This window comes from Microtus oregoni, unplaced genomic scaffold (assembly GCF_018167655.1).
Source record: "Microtus oregoni isolate MIOR12 unplaced genomic scaffold, Mior012 000025F_ref0000491, whole genome shotgun sequence".
In the NCBI taxonomy this organism is placed as follows: Eukaryota; Metazoa; Chordata; class Mammalia; order Rodentia; family Cricetidae; genus Microtus; species Microtus oregoni.
In genome coordinates, this window is record NW_024543084.1 from 17,974,917 (window position 1) to 17,995,828 (window position 20,912).

Sequence of the window (20,912 nt, forward strand, 5' to 3'; positions counted from 1 at the left end):
GACCAAGAAAGGTCCTAGGGTGTGGAGTTCATATTCCTCAGATGTGAATTCTCCTCACAAAATCCCAAATACGGGGCCAGGGCAATGTCTCAGCAGGTAATGCCAAGCTGCTGCCAAGTCTAATGATCTAAGTTTGATTCCCAGCGTGCACTCACACTCATGCATGCTTGCATGCGTGCACACACACACACCTTGCAGTGCTCGCTCATACACACGCACTTTCACACACACATGCATGCACACACCCACAAATAGTAATGATGATAAGCCAGGTGGCGGTGGCGCACGCCTTTAATCCCAGCACTTGAGAGGCAGAGGCAGGCGGATCTCTGTGAGTTCGAGGACAACCTGGTCTGCACAGTGAGTTCCAGGATAGGAATGAAAGCTGCAGAGAAATCCTGTCTCAAAAAGCCAAAATAATGATAATGACGATGGTTTAAATCCCAGATAATATGCACAGAATTTGGTTGGAGGAGAATTTCCTTACTCAAGGTTTCTAAAATTCACCTGGAGGAAATAAAAAGAGATTAAAACAATAGAAAATCTCCCAGGAAGGGTGATTAATAACAGAGTTATCCTACATGGGTAGGAGCACAGCTTTTTGAAGTTCATTATATTTTGTATTACAAAACTGAAGCACATTAATTATGCAAAATACAATGAACGAAATGTGGAGAATGTAAAACTTGTACAACCCCACCCACCAGGAAATATCACTGTTAATATTTTGGAGTTTAAGCAGATTCCTGGTAACCCTGTGAGGTGTGTGTGTGTGTGTGTGTGTGTGTGTGTGTATGTGTGGACGTGTGAACACGTATCCACAGTGCAGCTATACCAGGAATGAATTCATCCCCATCATCCTTTCTCGCCATCTTTCTCTGCATGTGTGTGTGGCATATGTACATGTCTGTGTGCATGTGTTAACATGTGTGTCAAGGAGTGGGGTCAATGCTGGGTATTGTCCTCAATCTCTTTCCTTGTTGTGTTTTGAGACAGGGTCGCTCTCTGAATCTGGAGCTCACTGATTGGACGGGCTGGCAAGCCAATGAGCTCCAAAGACCCTCTTGCCTCTTCCTCCAACCCCAGCCTTGGAATACAGACTATGCCTGGCCTATTCCTCTGTGGGTCCTGAGATTGAGGATCAGCCTTGCAAAGCAGTTATTTACTCTCTGACCATCTCTCCAGGCCTTATTCCATCTTTATAAAGAACCCTTCACGGTCCTCCTGCAGCTGGGTCTGTGTTGATGTCCATAGCTTGTGTTACCACAGGGGTCATAGGAACCATGTGTGATGAAATCAGAGGGCCATGCTGAACCAGCTCCACCCTTCACAAGCCCTGGGATAGCTTGCCCCACCCCTCACTGGACACTGCAACAGAAGAACTGGTTCCGCCCCTCAAGGGAGAGATGGTCTCAACTCATTCCAACAGCTTGGGAGAGCTGGCCCTAATGGCATAGGCCTAGGAGAGCTGGCTCTGCTCCTTGCCTGAGGGGGGCAGTCCCAGCAGCCTAGACTGACCTGTTCAGCTACCCACACCTGGGCCTTGGGTTGGCCCACACTAACATCTACCCCATTATAACCTGCTGGGGTGTGAAGAGACTGGCCCTACGGCTAACGAGTCACAGAGTCTCCATGACTCGGGGCAGGAGGAGGGTGCCTGAGAGGAGTTTTGGCGAGGGTCCAGTGATGATGGTGGGCCAGAAACCAGAGCCTAGACCAATGACTCATTGCAAGGAACATTTGCCAGTCGGGCTAACTGTACAAAAGGGTCCAACATGTGACATCCTGAGGCTCCCAATGCCACTAGGATGGATGAAGAGGTATTGGAGAGACAGGAAAGACAGAGGACGCGGAGGATTTTTTTGTCTTTTGTTAATTAAAAAAAAAACAAAAACACTGGGGCGTTCTCTTTTGAAAGGGACACTGTAGAGATGAGGGGAAGATACAGAGAACCAGGGAGGTAGGCAGAATTGGGGTGCATGATGTGAAATTCCCAAAGAACCAATAAAGAATTATGATATATAAAAAAGAAACGATTTATACTTTATGCATTTAATGAAGACATTTTTACATCCTAAATATTTTCTTGCAGAAATTATGATTCCAAGTCTCATGGACTCTGCTACATCCTTAAATATTCTGAAATCAAAAGCAACTCTGTTGTATGGGTGGATTTTTCTAGAAAGAACCCAGAGCTTTAGGTTTTTAAATTTATTTGAGTGTATCTGGGTGGAGTTATATGCATGGGAATGCAGTTGCCATCAGTGGCCAAAAGAGGGCACTGAATCTCATGGAGCTGGAGTTACAGGCAGTTGAGAGACACTCTCATGCAGGTGCTGGAAACTCTGGTGATGTTGAAGAGAGTATCGAGTGTTCTTACCACCAAGTCTTCTCTCCAGTCCATACCCAAAGCTTCGATGAGACCCCAGAGTGGCCCATCCCAAAGTAAAACTAAGACCCACTGTTGGGAATAATTACATTTTCACGAAAGACTTTATTGAATCTAACTCATGTACCATACAATTCACCCAGTTAAATGTATACTTAATCTGCCCTTAGCACAGTAGGCAATTCGCCAGGCTCATTTAAGGTATTTTTAAGAGCTAGGGAAATGGCTCAATTGCTGCATAAGATTTAGGATTTCTCTCTGTGTGTGTGTATTCACATGTGTGAGTATGGGCACATGCGGAGGTCAACATGTGGATGGGCACTCGGCTGCCCATCTTCTCTTTCCATTTTGTTTGAAACAGGGTCTCTTGCTTTGACTGTGCACTCCAGCTAACTAACCCACAGTCTTCCAGAGAGTCTCCTGCTTCCGCCTCCTACATGACTACAGGAGAATGGCGTTTCAGATACTCAATACCCTATCTGGCCTTTATACCCTTTACACCCATTGTGGGGATTTGAACTCTGGCTCTTGTGCTTAGTGCTTTAGCCACTGAGCCATCTCCCAGCCCTGCTTTAGAGTTGAGACAGAACTGTTAAGTGCTGCCCCCTGCTGGTTGTACTTCTTATTCTTTTCCCTTTTCAAGGCCGCTTTGACTATCAAAGAGCTAGTCTCTGTAATGTGAGTTACACAAAAATCTTTCCTGATTTCATGGTTTCTTGGGATATGTGTTTTTGAAACCTATGTACAACCCTTTGTTGTTGGTGTTTTGTTGATTTTAGTGCAATTGAGGAGCTGGAGATGACTCGGTGGGTGAAGTATGTGCTACACAGCACGGGGATCTGGATTTTATCCTCCTGACCCATCTGAAAAGCCAGCACCGTTCCGCTGTGTGCTCTGGAGCTTGCTGGGCACAGTCTTGTTTAACTGGGGAGTCCAGGCCAGTGAGGAAGGACTTGTCTCAAACACAAGCTGGGGGGCTAGAGCAATGGCTCAGCAGTTAAGAGCACTAACTGCTCTTCCAGGGAACATAATAAATAAATATAAAAAAAAAGAAAAAACACAAGGTGAATGGCTGACCTCTGGCTTCTACATTCATCTGTACACACACATACTTGCATGCACACACATGCACACACATGTGCACATACATATACACAATACATGCACACACATATATACACACATGCATACACGCACATATATGTACATGAACATGCATGCACAGGCCTTTGCCATTCCAGGATTGTGAAAATATTGCTCTATAGCTTCATTTCCATGTAAAAAAATTCCCACATGGTGTTTGTAATGTGTCGGGTAGGATCCAACTCCCCTCCAAGATGTCTCTGTAATCCATAGTCCTATGATTGAATATTTCTCCTCTCCTCTACATGCGGACCACTTCTGTCACACTGGACTGTAGCTCTTTAAACTATACTCTGATCCTCCTGCTTGCACACACACACACACACACACACACACACTTGCACCATTTTCTTAGAACACATCACATGTCTTGTTATCTGGTGAACTATTCTCTCAGATTTCTCAGCACTCTAAAGATCTGAGGCTGGTGAGGCGGCTCAGCAGGTAAGATGCTTGCTGTGCAAGCCTGGGGCCTGAGTTCCAGCCCTAGAACCCGTTAAAGGTCAAAGAAGAGAACGGACTCCTGCAAAGTGACCCTGACCCCTATACATGCAGAATAAATACATAAATAGTTTTCTAGTTCAGCTTGTCCCTTTTAAATGGAATCTCGAACTCTGTTAATTTTTATTTAGCTACATTGTTGTCATCTTAGTGGGATCTCATTACATTGTAAATTAATTTTAAGAAATGTATAACTTCCTTCATATTGACTCTCTCTACCCAAGAATACAAAGTTATCATTTACAGGTAACTCTGTGCTCAGCTATTGTTACATTTTTATTCTTATAATAAGACACTTGGTGTTTTGGTGTGTGTGTGTGTGTGTGTGTGTGTGTGTGTGTGTGTGTGAGTGTGTGTGTGCGTACACGCATGTGCGTGTGTACACTTGATTCTTTTAATTTAGTAGCTTATTGTGCTCTTGGACGATTTTATAGTTTCTAATAGTTTTTCAGTTGGGCCTTTCTGTATCACAGCGAGAAAGTCATATCGTCTGCAGATAAAGATAATTTAACACCCACACCTTTTATTTTTATTCCTGTAATGTCTTTCTTTAATTACACTGGCGATTTCTTCCAGAACCATGCTAAATAATAGTCCAGTGGGCTGATATTGGACATTTTTGTTTTATTCTGACTTTAATGGAAATGCTTTTAGTGTTTTTCCCATTAAGCACTAAGCATAAATTATTTTTTACTAATAAAAATATCAACTAAACATCAACCCAGCTTGTAGAAAGAGATGAATCTATTTCATATGCTAAAGAAATAACTATCCCTTCCTGTTTTATTAAATGCTTTAAAAATTAAGAATAGTTATTGAATTGTGTCAAATGCTTTCTCAGGGTTTGTGGAAATGTCCTTGGATCATTCTCTTTAGACCTATTAATGTGATGAATTATATTAATAGATAGTTTTCCAGCATTTTATTGTGAAAATTTTCAAATATGCATCAGCAGTGAGAGAAGGCACACGCGAGCAAGGGTCTACCTCCTGGCCGTGTCCTGCAGGATACACGGCCATGCTGGCTAATGCTGTGGCCTATCCTTGAGCCTCAAAGTCTGTGTGAATAACCCGACTTCGATATGTTGAACCTTTCCTGTGACGTGCAGGCTGCCCTCCCCCACAGTGGCTTTGTCTTACTTGGATTGTAAGTGCTTCACTGTTGTATATGTGACCGCTTGCCTGTGTCCCGATGCGTATGCAGTACCTCAGAGGCTGGAAGAGGCAGCAGGGGATCCCCTGGAGGAATAAGTGTTGCAAACCCCCGTGTGGGGGATAGAAAAGAGCCTCGGTCCTCTGCCAGAGCAGGAAGCACTGTTAGCCAGAGCCAGCTCTGTAGGCCCTGTTTGCTGTTTTAATCTGGGCCTCTATTATATTTGTAAACATATGTGGTATGAATTATTTTGTAAAATATGGACAGTTTATGTAATGCTAGGATTATTTATCCCTTAAAAATAGGTAGCATTGCCCTGGAAAACTGTCTAGAATGAGTTATGGTTAGAGACTATTGGAAAATCTGCAACACACATTGTTTCCTTTGTGGTAACATGCCTGTTTTCCATTTCTTTCTCTTCTGAAGTCTGTTTTGAAATTGTTTTCTGTAATTAAAGTCTCACTTTCTTCTTGTTTTTTACTAAGGTTTATTCTCTAAATGCCATTTCCATTCAGGGTACTTTCCTTCTACTCAGGGGAGGAAATCACCAAACCATTTATATTCTCCCTTCAAAGGAAAATAAAAACCAGGGAAATCTGTCCTGATAACTTTGAAAGACCGATCTACTCTTTCCAAAGCCAGAGAGGAGGCATGCAAATAGGAAAATTGTAGACCAACTTGACTTATATGGAATCAAAAATCTTAAGCAAAATTTTTGCTAAATAATTCTGGTAATGTACTAATATAGTATATTATATTAATATAGTATATTAAAGGAATGCAAGGCTAGTTTGACATTGAAAATCTCTGCTTATATGAGCACATTATTAGAGAGAAAAAGATGTTCTATATAACCGCAATAATCAGAAGATGTAGAAAAACATTTGACAATATTCAATACCTTTATTTTTCTTTTTTTAGATAGTGTTTCTCTGTGTGGCCCCGGATGTCCTGGAAATCACTCTGTAGACCAGGCTGGCCTCAAACTCACAGAGATCCGCCTGCCTCCACTTCCTGAGTGCTGGGATTAAAGGCATGTGCCACCACCACCTGCCTAGTTCAGTACCTTTTTATGGTAAGAAGTAAGAACTGGCAAGATGACTGAGTGAGTAAAGGCAACTGCTGCCAAGTCCAATCCATGGGACCGTCACAATAGGAGGAGAGAACTGGCTCCCAAAAGTTCCCTCTGACCTAAATACACACACACTCGCCTACCTCCTGAAAGTTACCTTCTGACCTAAACACACACACACACACACACACACACACACACACATCTCCCAAAAGTTACCTTCTGACTTTCTCTCTCTCTCTCTCTCTCTCTCTCTCTCTCTCTCTCCCTCTCTCTCTCCTGAAAGTTACCTTCTGACCTAAACACACCACACACACATACACACACACCTCCTGAAAGTTACCTTCTGACCCAAACACCACACACACACCTCCCAAAACTTATCTTCTGATCTACACACACACACACACACACACACACACACACACACCCCTCTCAAAACTTACCTTCTGACATAAAGACACACACAAGCACACACACACCTCCCGAAAGTTACTTTCTGACCTACACACACACACACACCCTTCCCAAAACTTACCTTCTGACCTAAACACACCACACACACACACACACATACACATTTGACAAAGCTTTTATAACTCAAGGTAAGTGATATATATATATATAACAGATACATTTGAGATGGTTTTAAGACCTCAGTATTCTTTAATAACAGATTGATATGTGTGGTAGTTTGAATGTAACTGGAACCCATAATCTCATAGAGAGTGGCACTATTAGGAGGTGAGACTTTGTTGGAGTGGGTATGGTCTTGTTGGAGGAAGTGTGTCACTGTGGGAGTGGGATTTGAGGGTTCCTATGCTCAGGATACTACCCAGTGTGTCAGTCGACTTCCTGTTGTCTGCAAGATATAGAATGGTCAGCTCTCTCTCCAGTACCACGTCTACCTGCACGGCACCCCCTCCCTGACTGAATCTCTGAAACTATAAGCAAGCCAGTAAGCAGCTCCCTCCATGGCCTCTGCATTCGCTCCTGCCTCCAGGATCCTACCCTGTTTGAGTTCCTGTCCTGTCTTCCCTCAGTGATGAACAGCAATGTTGACTTGTAAGCCACATAAACTCTTTCCTCCCCAACTTGCTTTTTGGTCATGGTGTTTTGCAAGAAATCCTAAGACAATACAGTGTTAGAGATGTCACTAATATTGTGAGACATGTGGGAAGATTACGAGGTCTAGAAAGGGTGTCCGAAAGTGTCATTAAGTATACATATGATTTGAATCTCTAAGGGTGTGGGTGAGATATGGATAAGCCGCTAACCTAAGTGTGAAGATGCAATGAGGTCTCTAGATACAAGATCGCCTTACAAAGTCAACTGCATTTTCTACAGCATCAACCAAATAGGAAGTCAAGCTTAAAAAGTGATACGATATCAATTGTAAAGAAATCCTGATAAAGGAAATTATAAATAAATATAATGAACAATAAACACTACCATCACTGAGTATTTGAATAAATACTTGAAGTAAGAATTAAGCTAAGAACACAGAGATCTCGAGGACTCGAGCTTTCAAGTGTGAATGACTGGACAGCCCTGGCTAAGCCGGTGACGGCCATGGCCAGGCCAGCTCCCCCAATCCGTTCATGGATTCAGTGAGCCAGTCTCCCAGTGACAACCGAATGAAAGAGCACACATATGCACACAGACTCAAACACACGTGTATGTATCGTACTGGATCTACAAAAGTAAAATAAAGTCGCAGAAAGTCCGTGAAGAGTGAAGTCTAAGAGATGAGGGAAGGGACGTGGAACCAGGGTGATTAAAACTGTGGGGTATGGGGACAACCCAGTCAGTCAGGAGCTGGCTTCACAAAGCCAACCCTGAGAACTCACGTGAGGGTGTGGCAGCACACGGAGCCTCCCTGGCTGCTCAGTACAGTCTCATCCATGAGATCCAGGCCAAAGAGACACCCTGTCTCAGAGGAGTGGATGGCATTCATGGGGATGCGAGCTCAGATTATCCTCTGGCTACCATCCCCTCCCATCTCCCCCTTCCTCTCATCAAAACAAACACCCAACACTGGCACATGAATAAGCAAATACAGCAAATGAAAGCAAGCAGCACACTGGAGAGAAAACACACAAATGCACAGGTGTGGAGTATGCGTGGAAGAAATCCATGGGGGAGGATGTGTTGCTTTGCACAGTGTTTAATCTACTGAGAAAATTATAACCAGATCATTGTTTAGCCTTGTGGGTAAGGAAACCTTTGACCAGATTAAAGATTTCACTGTGAATGTTAAAAATCTGTCAGTTAGCAGGAAAAGCAAAGGGTCGCATCATCAGACTAAGGGAGAGAAATTTGCCTATTTCCCCAAATTTTAAAAGCATGCACTGTGGTCCTGAATCTGATGACATCAAAATGAAGAAATCCTTCTTAACAAAGAAATAACACAGGGCAATTAAGAGTCAGATGGTAGGGATAGGATTTGTTCTCAAAAAATAAATAAATAAAAAGCTGACAAGGGATTCACACCTAGAACGCAAAAGGAACTCTGCAAAGGGATGAGGAGAGGACATCGGGTCCAGCAGAAAAATGGGCAAGCGACGTGACAGGCAATTTACAGAAAAGGAAACCCCAAAAGCTAATGAGCACTCGAAGCGATGCTCAAACTCATTAACAGTCCAAGAAATGCAGATTAAAAGCAGACATCACTTTGCACCTTCAGACTGGCAAAAACTCCACAGCCGGGAAATACCAATTAATGCAGAAAGGAGGAGAGGAGGATTCCTCACACGGGGCTGATGGGAGTGTAAATTGGTAAAGACTTTGTGTGTGCGGTGTGTGATCCCACACTTCCTATGCAAATTATGCAGATAGGGACCCAGAGGAGCCAAAAGGAAATCTACCAGGATGGTGTTGGTTGGTTGGAGAGGAGAGAGGTGCAACCTGGGGGACCCCACCATCATTGAAGGGTAGAGAGGTACAACCTGGGGGACCCTACCATCATGAAGGGCAGAGTGTGCAACCTAGGGGACCTCACCATCATAAAGGGCAGAGAGATGCAACCTGGGGGACCCCACCATCATGAAGGGCAGAGAGGTGCAACCTGGGGGACTCCACCATCATGAAGGGCAGAGTGTGCAGTCTAGAGGGACCTCACCATCACGAAGCAGAAGTCTCCGTGACCACAGAACCCACACAGATAGGTCTTGCCAGCAGAAAGGCATTGAAATCTAAGAAACTGTCAGCGTGGCAGTATGCTGTTAACATGAATTATAAGCACACATACACATCCTTGGCTGTGTGTGCGTCTGTGTCTTCTCTGACCCTCGAAGGATCTGGCAGGATCCAGGTTATCCAAATCAGAATGATATCATCAACTCACTGGTAGGAGGGGGTGTTCTGTGCAGTGTGGGGCTATTCTAGACCTCTTCGGACTATTTCACAGCTCAGCATGGGAGAATTCACATTCATATCCGAGGGCAATTCACAGATAGCTGTTCTCTGTTTCAGGTACGCTTCTGCTCTATTGCAATAAAACAGAGCGTGTGACTGGGGACAGAGTTGTAAAGTGCTTGCTAAGCATGGAGCCCTGGGTTTGATCCTCAACACCACATGAACTGGATGGTTTCACACACACCTATAATATCCGCACTAAGGAGGTAGGAGCAGGAGGATCTGAAGGTCATCTTCAGCAAGGTCAAGACCCGCTGGGGTGCTTGATAGCCTGTCACCCTCTGTGTGTGTGCATGCGTGTGTGTGCGTGCGTATGTATGTGAGTATGTGTGCATGTGTGTGTACATGTGTGCATGTGTCAAACAAACAAAACAGAAATAATCCATTCACCAAGCTCATGGCAATATGCCCCGTGCCCAAGGCTTGTCTATCTTCTGTCGCAAAGGTGGCATGTCACACGTGGAAGCAGGAACGCTGTGATTGGTGGGGGGAATGAGCATCCTGTGGGGATAAAGAGGGCCCCAGAGAGGTATCAGAGTAACTTTTGTTCTGTTCTGTCCGGTAGGAAGGAAGGGAATCTCATGAGCCACAGATCCTAGGACCATGTGTAAGATGGAGGTTGCATCTGATGGCTTCTCTGGTCTCCAAAAGGGCAGTTTTGCCAGTTCTTACTAGGATTGAGCATTATCAGGGAGAATTTTTCCAAACTAATTCTTGGAGATGCTATCTTTGAAGGCAAGCCAGTAACATACCTATGGGCATGGGCAATAACTTGACTCGTCCCCTGATGCAGCTGGCACTCAGCCCCCATCAGTGGGATGCCCACCACTTCCAGCACCACCTTCTCCAGGAGAGCCCGAAAGGCAACTTTTTCTCTGCCCTGGGATGAGGATTCTAAGAATGTCTTGGGAATAGAAGTTTCTATGCCAACCACTCCACACATACACAGAGAGTGAGTGTGTGTGTGAGAGAGTGAGTATGCGTGCGGGGGGGGGGGTGTGAGAGAGAGAGAGAGCACAATCTGATTCTTTATAACCAAAACGTGAGCTGGAAAGATGACTTAGTGGTTAAAAACACTGATTGTTCTTTCAGAGGATCTGGGTTCAATTCCCAGCATCCACAGGGCAGCTCACACCTGTCTGTAACCAGTTCTAAGGTTTTTGACACCTTCACACAGACATTCATGCAGGCAAAACCAATGAACATAAAATAAAGATTAGAAAACCCAAAATGCTCACCCACGGACACATATGAAAGCCAAAGGCCCGTATGAGGCCATGGCACATCCAAACATCCATGCAGATTCTCACTCTCTCAATACATGAGTGTACAGGCTGACCTGTAAGCTCACACGACTGCCTGCAGGTGCACACAATAACCTGCAGGTGGTGGACATACCTGCCATCTCCCACCCTAAACATCACCCTTTTCACCTTCTGGGATCATGACTCTCATGACTCTCTCCTTCCAGATTCCCATTCTCGGTTGGTGTTATCCTTGACTCTTCCCTCATATTCTAATCCATTGGAAAAACCTGCTTCAGAGACCTGTAGTCTCAGGGTGTGGTGGTGCACGCCTTTAATTACAACACTCTGAGTGCAGAGGCAGGTGGATCTCTGTGTTGGAGGCCCAGAAAAGCCTTGTATTGACCCCCCCCCCCGCCAAGCCCCCTCAAATCCCACAGCTGCAGTCAACATTTCCACTCTGCAGGGTCTGTGCCACTGTCGTGAACAAGATTATTTCAGGAACCTTATTTTTGTTTAGCTTTTTGGAGACAGAGGCTCACGTAGCCTAGAATATACCTGGCCTTGAACTCAAGCTAGGACCACAGCCGTGTGCCACCACACCCAGGTCTAATTTCTCCCCTTACTCTCCCTTCCCTAGAGTCTGTTGTCAGGGCACAGATTGGAGGGGTGGTCTGTAGGGGAGTCTCCCTTTCCTCTCCCCGGCTGCTGCTGTTTTCAGAGCTCCCTCCATGCACGGTGGTTTGTAGACCTGTCACTCCGATCTCCATCCACTCCATTGTCTTCACGTGGCCTTTTTCTGAGTGTTCTCTGGCTATTTTCATATAGGGACACCAGTCACAGTCAAGTGAGGGCCACCAGACTCTGGAATGGCCTTCTGTGAAATCATTTTTCTCCTTGCTGTGATGGAACACCAAGCAAAAGCACTTTAGGGAGGGGAGGGTTCACTTTGGCTCCTAGTTTAAGGGTGGAGAAGGCGTGGTTTAAGGGTGCAGTCCACCATGGTGGAGAAGGCATAGTGGCAGGAGTGTGAGGTGATTGGTCATATTTCGTGCTCAGTCAGTCAGAAGTCAGAGATGAGTGCTCAGGTGTAGCTGGCCTTTCTATTCCATAAAGATCCTGGCCCACGGGGTGGCACTGCCCCCTTTCAGGATGAGTCTGAGGCACCCAGAGGTGTGTCCCCTAGATAATTCAAGCAAGATTCAGTAAGATTGGCAACGACAGGGAACTGTGACAGTCATCTTAAAGACCTACCAGGGTCTTGGTGATGTGAAACCAGGCCACCCTACATGCTTGTGAGCCCTGTAGACTCAGAATTTACAGCATTCAGGGCCTCGGCTAAGAGAGGCATGTTTAAAGGCCTCTTCCTCTACCTACCTAGCAGCTAAATGAGGCTGGCTTGAAAGACTAGAAACTCAGCAGACGTTCTCTCCTCCCTCCCTCCCTCCCTCCCTTCCCTCTTCTCTTCCTTTTCTTAGATTTTGGCATGCTCTCCTTGGTAGTCTCTGAGCTTACTCTAAGAACAACTGTTCCATGAATAAGTCAGGGACTGCGTGGCCTCTATGGCTTACCTGAAATACCACGATGACATTTCGGTCACACTCACAAGTGAGTCTCAGTCCACCCACACACAAGGAGAAGAGGACATAGATTTTTATCTCTTGATTAGGGGACTGTGGAAGAATGTGCAATGATAATTTAATACAACCACATGTGCACACCCAGGACTGCCTCCCCACATTGATATCCACACTGTACACTGCATATATGTAAATACACAGGTCTGTTCTGAGAGCAGACATACATACACAAACATGCATATACACGAATGCCATGTAGAACAACTATATAAGCATGCCCAGTCTCTCTCTCTCTCTCTCTCTCTCTCTCTCTCTCTCTCTCTCTCTCTTACACACACACACACACACACACACACACACACACACACACAGCTATCACAGACCCTGCCCGGGTGTATACCCAGATGGTACCCAAACCACACGTTTGTTTCCTCACCCCAGACTCTTCCCTGTCTGAGGTGGACTGGGAAAGGTGGAGCAGAGGGTAGTGTGGGGTGTACCTCCTCCACCAACCTCTCTCCCTGGCTGGCGGCAGGGGCCTGGCAAGAAAGAAAACAAATAACCTTGCGGGGTTTAAATAAGCAAAGTTTTGTGCAAAGCAGAGGTTAATGTACTTTATTGTTCAATGTCATGTTCCTAGTGGATTGGTGGAGGGAAAAATGTGATTAATTGCCCCGAAGCCCACGGATCTACAATTATTTGGTTGTTGTGAACAAATAAAGGACTTCAGTATCCATCATATTCAAATGAGGCGGCAGAATAAATGATGGCGGGCCTGGGAGGAACAAAACCGAGGCGTGTTCCTCCAGGATGGAAGGCGACTGGCGCCTTGTCAACCAGACGCTGGATGGTGGCGGGAGCCGAACCCGTCAGTCTCTGTGCCGCCAGAGAGGGCCGGGCTGACCTCTGCAGGGGCCGCCGTTAATTCATGTCACCCTTCGCACCTCCAGCCTGCGTGGTAGGAAGAGCAAGCGCCAATTCCCTAATAAAGACTTGTTTTGCAACGAGGCCGGATTGGGGCGGGGGCACAGATCTTCATTAGCGCCCCTTTCCTGGGCCACGCTCGTTCCAGAGCACAGGTACTGGCTAAATGTGTCCGATCATTCATCATGATTTTGCCCTCCACTTTGTCACAGCGTGGGGATTTAAGGAAGATAGATGGTACGAGATGTTGTCTCCTCCGCAGACGCTTTCTGCTCTGGTAAGTGTGTCCGAGGCAGAATTATTTCGCCACTTTATTATTTCCTAGTGAGTGTTTGTCAGAGCGTTGCCTCTTGGAAGGAGCGAGTTGTTTCCTGTCACTCAGGGATGTCGCGGGAGCTGTGATGCTTGGCTGGGTTCACCAGCCAGCTGGAACCCAGGCTGGGTCCCCAGGCAGGGCTGTGGGGGGTCCTGGGAGGCTGGGCTACAGGGTGAATGTCAAGTACAACAGAACCTCAGAGTCGCAGGCTTCGGGAAAAGGAGGGGCTCAGGGGGTTTGGACAAACAGGAACAGGATTTGGTCAGGGGAGTCCTGGGGGTGTTTGTGGGCCTGGCCTGGCTAAAAGCCAGGGTGCCGGGTGGGGAGCTGTTCAATCTGTCCAAAAGAGCTGTGTGAGCTTGGCCTTGTGCTGAGCCAGCTGGAGAGGGTGTGGGCAAGGCTGAGGCTTCCGGGCTGCAGATAGCCAGACAGGAGTACAGCTCATCTTACTGGCATCAGAGGAGCTCTTTGCCCCGACCGAGCAGCAGAGGGCCAAGTGGTGACCCACAGGGATCTCAGCTGCAGAGAGATGACAGGAAGTTAATGGTGAAGGCTGGCAGGCTAGGAAGATGGCTAAGTTGCTAAAGTTCTTAACGCGCATGCGCAAGGCCCTGAGTTCAGATCTTTAGCCTCCGTGCAGGTAGACTCAGCGCTGGAAAAATAGAGACAAGAGGCTCCCCAGGACTTTCTGGCCAGGGAAGTCTGAGTGGTCAGTGAGTTCTGAGTTCAGTGAGAGACCCTGTGTCAAAGCTAAAGTGAAGAGCAACGGAGGAAGACACCTGATGTCAACCTCTGGAGGTCGTGTACTCACAAGCGCTTACACATGCACACGTGTGTGTCTGCAGTCACAAAGTGTGAGGGGGGCACAGCCTGGAGCCAGAAGCAGGCGTCCTCCACTTAGAACTCGCAAGCCGAGGAAGTCTTCGCTACCATTGGGTGACTCTGGCCCCAAGCCATCTGCGGGCCATCTGCGGGTTGCTGGCAGCTCTTGCCCACTCTAAGGATCTCTAGTCTCCATCTAGCTAGGGGACCCGTGAACCTCACCCACACGGCTGTGGAGGGGCCCTGCCTTTTCTTTGCAGGACAGGTTGTTGCTCTGGGCAGCGAGTCCAGAATGGCAACCCTTGGAGGTTCTGAGAACCCAGGCCAGCTGAGAAGAGCGAGGTCGGGGACCTGGGAAGGGCATGGTGCCTTTCCGTTTCCAGCATGCCACTATCAGGACAAGCCCCAGCTATCTGCTCAGGGTCCCCTTATCCTCCCCAAAGCACCCCCAGAGATGAAACAAGAGTATAATTTGGGGGTCAGGGAGACCTGGGCTTAAAACCTTCCCTCGGTGTTTTTGAGCCTTGGTTTCCCCGTCTGTTAGAAGGGTGCATATATTGTAGGTGTTTTTTCATCTCAAGCACCTGCTCCCAGACTCTCTTCAGTTCCTGTGGGCCTGACTGGCTCTGTCCAGTCTCTGAAACCATCATTTTCTGGCTGGTTTCTAGACAACTCTGCCACTCCTTGGTGTGGACAGTCCACAGCAAGCCAATTTCCCACAATGCACCTGACTGCTCAGCCCTCCACTTCCTCCAACCCAACCTGACTGACCTGGCGACCTGGAACACATACCTTGACTTTAGGCAAGGAGCACTTAGGCTGGTGGGGGAGGAGAAACATAAGCCACTCCTCACCCAAATCCAGACCACCACCAGGGACCTCTGAGGCCCTGCTCCCAAGCCAGAGGTCTGGGGGCAGGGGCTGGGCACCCAACACCTTAGGGTCACACCGCAGTCTTACTGCCACTTCGTAGCTGAGAAAACTAAGCCTGTGTAGAGGAACGAGGGCACTGAAGGTGATAGAGCTGTCATTCATGGCTCGTGGATTCCAATCTGGGCACCTCTGAGGGCCAAACTTACCTTCTGGGCTGGGCAGGATTGCTGTTTGGCCCATTGGTGGAGAGCTGTGATGGACACCAATTACTTCCAATCAGGGTTTAGCTCATTTTCCTTTTTTTTTTTTTTTCCCTTTGCTGCTCACTTGTGGAAGTGTCTCAAACTCAGCTCCCCACATTCTAGTAACTACTCTAGTAGAACCCGGAAACCTGGGACTCCCTGTAGCTTGAAGTTAGGTTCCACCTGCCTTGGTGCTCTGGGTTTGCTCATATGGTTTTCTTTTATGCCTTGCCTACCATTAATTCACTTGCCCATTCCTTAATCCATGTGTTGATTCACTCACTCATCAATTTGCTCCTTAACTTACTCACTCATTCCTCAGTTCTGTCATTCATTAATTCACCCAGCCATTTATTTGTTCATTTAACAATCACTGAAGACACAAGCCTCAGTGGAAGCTCTGCACCACCAAACCAAAGCCAGCATGTGACAAGAGCTGGTGACAGGGCCTGACATAACCTGTCATGTGGGCTGAAGATGAAGCACCTGGCAGGGCACTGTGAGACTGTAGACCTTAGGACTGTTGACTTCGGTTGGCCAGTGGAGGGGTGGGACCAACACTAGTCACCGTGGCGAAGCCAGCATGCACTGCCCTGGACTGGGCTCACTCACCACCAGGGCCCTGTGGTTCCAGCTCCCTGGCCTGCTCCCCGCCCTTCTCCCTTCCTTTCCGCTCTGCAGCCAGGGTGATCGTCCTTGAGCCTGGAAAAGGTCAGTGACTGAGCTGAGGAGAGGATTTGGTGGTTAACCACTGGCTACCCCAGCTTGGCTCCCTGAGCTCAGATGGCCAAAGTCCATGAAGAAAACAAAATCTAGGCATGGCAGCATGTTCTTGTCATGTCAGCACTGGCGAGATGAAGATAGATGATCCCCCGGGGCTCACTGACCAGCCACCATAGGCTGCTGCTGTGGTTTGAATTAGAGCGACCCCCACAGTCTCATAGGTTTGGATGCTTTGTCCCCAGGGAGTGGCACTATTGGAAAGGATTAGGAGTGTGACCTTGTTGGAGGAAGTGTGTCACTGCAGGTGGGCTTTGAGGTTTCAAAAGTTCACACTAGACTGACTCTCTCTCTCTCTCTCTCTCTCTCTCTCTCTCTCTCTCTCTCTCTGCCTGAAGACTGGGATGTGGCTCAGCTGCTGCCCCAGTGCCATGCGTGTATAATGGACTGAACCCCCGAAACTGTAAGCAAGTCCCCAATTAAATGCTTTCTGTTATGAGTTTCCTTGATCATAGCGTCTCTTCACAGCAATAGAACAATGACGAAGACACCTAATTAGATAGCTCTAGGCTAATGAGAGGCCTTGTTTCAAAAAACAAGGCAGTGAAGCCAGCAAGATGGCCCAGCAGATAAAAGTCCTGCTTATAGATCCACATGGTACAAGGAGAGAACTGACTTCCGCGAGTGGTCCTCTGGCCTCAATACACAGACCATGGCCCTCAAGCGCCTCCTCCACACAAAAACTAAAGAAATTATAAATAAATAGATAAGTACAATATTTAAAAAAAGGTTTTAATAAACCAAGATGGATAATTTCTGAGGAAAGGCTCACCCAAAGCTAGCCTAAACACACACATGCACGCACACACACATGCACACAGTGTCTTCCTAATACCTGCCCACTTTAAGCCTAAACCTTGAACTTGCCTTTCAAGGCCTTTCCTGCCCAGCATCACCACAGCCACGGCCATTGCGACAGCCACAGCCTCTGAATCGTGGTTTGACCTTTTCACAAGCTTCCTTTCCTCATCCGCATGGCAGGAATGATGAAGGTGCCTTTATCAAGGACAGCCATCCCAATACTGACCCCAAGTACTCTTCCTGTGGGGTGACAGAGGCAGCGTTTCCTCCTAAACTCAATAGACTGGTTACTGCCTAGACTATAAATGCTTACCGCTAGATCATAAACGCCATGCGCTTTTGTTTGGCTCTTTGAGGTTCCCCCTCTTGGAATCCAGTGACCGAACCCAAAGAGAGCCCATCACAGATGCCCTGTGCCATTGGTGCCAGCCAGCCCCGCCGTGGGAGTGCTCCAGTTGGTGCCAACATGCCCGCCATGGGAGTGTGCCATGCTGATAAAGGTCTTCTCCAGAGGCTAACCCTTGGAGCTTCAATGGCATCTGCCAAGGCCTTGAGCACAGGTAATCCTCAGGGCCATCTTCAGATATGACAGTTGGGGGCAAAGAGAGCTGAGATGCCAGTCCCATAGAGTCCTTGTGAGAAATGAAGTGAGCCACTCTGTCATGACAATAAACCACACAAGTGGTTCAACCAGACAGTTGTGTCTCAATATCCCGGAGACTGCAGCTCTAAGAAGAGACGATGAGTGTAGGCAATTCCTTCTGAGACCTCCCCTATGTCTGTGGCAGCTACGTCCTTCTCCCAGTGTCTCCTACCACCCTCTTCTGATATGGCCTTTCCTCCTTTTCATATCATGACAGTGATATTGGGTTAGGCACCACCCCAATGACCTTATTTTAAAGTCACTCCTACTTTAAAGACGTGAGAGTGGTTACAGTCCCATCCTGAGAAATTAGAGCCCAGATGTCTGCACACAAGTTGCAGCAGGGGACAGTTTAGCTAGTAACAATAAAGGATGGCCTATGGAACACTCTGAACAGTGCCTGCTCACGGAAAGCCCTCAGTCCATGTCAGCCAATGTCCCCATGCTAATGCCACCCCACTGCCCTCTACCTAAACTCATGTCACCTCTCTCTAGCTCTGGACTGTCTCAGGTCCCCAGACCGTCTTCTAGCCTGTGCCTTCTGCTGTCCTGGTCTCCATTCACCCCAGTCCCTCCTGGCTCAGGAGGTCAGCCCTCTCCATCCCTGGGATAAAAGGCTCTAGCAGACCGTGTCTGAGGTCCTGTGGACAGTCCTCCAGCCTGATGGGGATGGGGAGACTTGATTTTTTAGTTTTCAACCTGAACTTTTGTTCTGTTTCACAGTATAAAAATAGGGTGTGTTTTCTTCTTTCTGGCTATAAAAATGATGTGTTCTCAGTTGGTAAAACCTGTACAGCACACTTTCTTAAAAAAAAAAAGCAAAAAAAATCACTTTAAACTAATCTACTGGGTTTAGTTTTGTTTTTGGGACAGGTTTCCTGTAGCTCAGGCTGGTCTCAAACTTACACTGTAGCCAAGAATGACCTTGGATTTCTCACCTGCCCCTGCCTTTCAGGCGCTGAGATTGCAGGCAGGAACTTTGCTCCCTTGTTTAAGGGGTGCTTGGGATCAAACCCCGGGCTCCATGGCTTTATCGGCAAGCAGTTTACTGACCGTGCCACATCCCCAGCCATGGTGAGTGAGTTTTAATGTCATAGCTTCTGTGTCTCTGGAATTTTTCAGAGGTGTGAAATGTAATATGTGTATGGTATTTTCCCTCTTGATTCTAAGGTAACAGACCATAACGCGCACCCCAGGCTTAACTGCACAGGTCCAAGTAGAGAGGAATTGTATTAAACATATGTGTTCATTTACAGTGTGCATCCTGAGAAGCACACACGTTTTAGAAGCAAGAAATATGACACGGGCACAGCAGAGAAGGCAAAAAGCACTTGTTTTCTGGGATGCTTTTACACTGTGAGAAGACTTATCACTGTGATTGGTCTCATTAAGAACTGAACAGCCAATAGCCAGGCAGGAGGTATAGGTGGGATTTTCAGGCAGAGAGGGAGGAAGCAAGAGAGGAATCTAGGCGCATGTGAGATGCCATCAGACATGGAGGGAGTCAGGCATACAGAACGAAAGGAAGGTAAGAAGCCACAAGGCAAAAATGTAGATAAATATAAATGGGTTAATTTAATTTATAAGAGCAACGGGGCAAGTCAAAGCTAAGGCCAAACTTTCATAATAAATAAGTTTCTGTGGGGCTGGAGAGATGGCTCAGTGGTTAAGAGCATTGCCTCCTCTTCCAAAGGTCCTGAGTTCAATTCCCAGCAACCACATGGTGTCTCACAACCATCTGTAAAGAGGTCTGGCGCCCTCTTCTGGCCTTCAGAATATTGTATACATAATAAATAAATAAATATATAAAAAAAATAAGTTTCTGTGTAGTTATTTGGGAGCTGGCTGGTGGGACAGCAAAAGTCTCACTACAAGCACTGGCTACCTGAATCTTAGCCCCACGTTCAAGCCCAGAACTTAAGGGAAAATCCAGATACGGTGGTGGACGCCTGCAATCCCAGAGCTCTTATGGTGGGACAGACAGTATAGACAACAGAATCCGCCAGACACTCTAAGGTCAGCTAAGCCCCAAGTAGTCAGCACAGCACCAAAACTAAGACCCTGCCTCAGTGGGGTGGGAGTGGTTTGACTCCCACACGTGTGTGCATACCCACACTCAAACGTACATCATGCACAAAGCGAGGAGGGAAGGAAAGGAGGAAGGCATGGAGGGCTATATATTACAAAATTACACCCTTTGAGTGCCACGCTTAAGATTGTTTTATTTTAGGACCTGGGGTCTTGCCAGATAATCTTGGGCTCCCACGCTCAAAAAATCTCCTGCTGCAGCCTCCTAAGTATCCAAGATGATAAGTGCCTGTCTTGGGAATACCGTCTCGTGGTCATTGTTTAACAAAGCTTGTCCACCGTTCCACGTCGATAACTGGGCGGCACTGTTGCGAATCTTCGTGGCTGCAAAGTATTCCACCAAACGGATGTCTCATAGCTACCCCAGACTCATTCCCCAGCACTGTGCAGGTCAGCAGGAGTTCTTTGGCATCCATGCATGCGTCGCCAGCCTGGAGCAAAGTGATTGTGGGAATGGTTGGTGTGGGTTCTCAGTAGTGTCAGGCTGTGAGCCTGAGGTCCACCCACCCTCCGTGACTTTGCCACCACGCAGCTTTCCAAACTCCCAGCCCAGTATGTTTCAGGCCCTGCCTGGCTGGTCCAGGTCCCCTGTTCTTTCTTTATTGTACCCTCTGCTTCTTGGTTCTTGGCTGTAATTTGATCTTCACATGCAAGCTCTCTCTCCGCTCAGGGCCTTTGCACAACCTTTCCCCCATCTTTACCCCACTCCCTGATCAGACGCCCTCTCCAGGAAGCCTTCCATGGCTTAGCCCTCCTCAGGTGAGCTCCACTAATCTTTCCTGGGACACTTACCGTTAGGATAAATCAGGAGATTACCAGCAGTGAACCATTCCGAAATTACACAGTAGGCAATTTCTGATGGTTAACGTAATATAGACCCATCACGCCACCCCTTCAGTGTTGAGTGATGACTTCTGGGACAGGG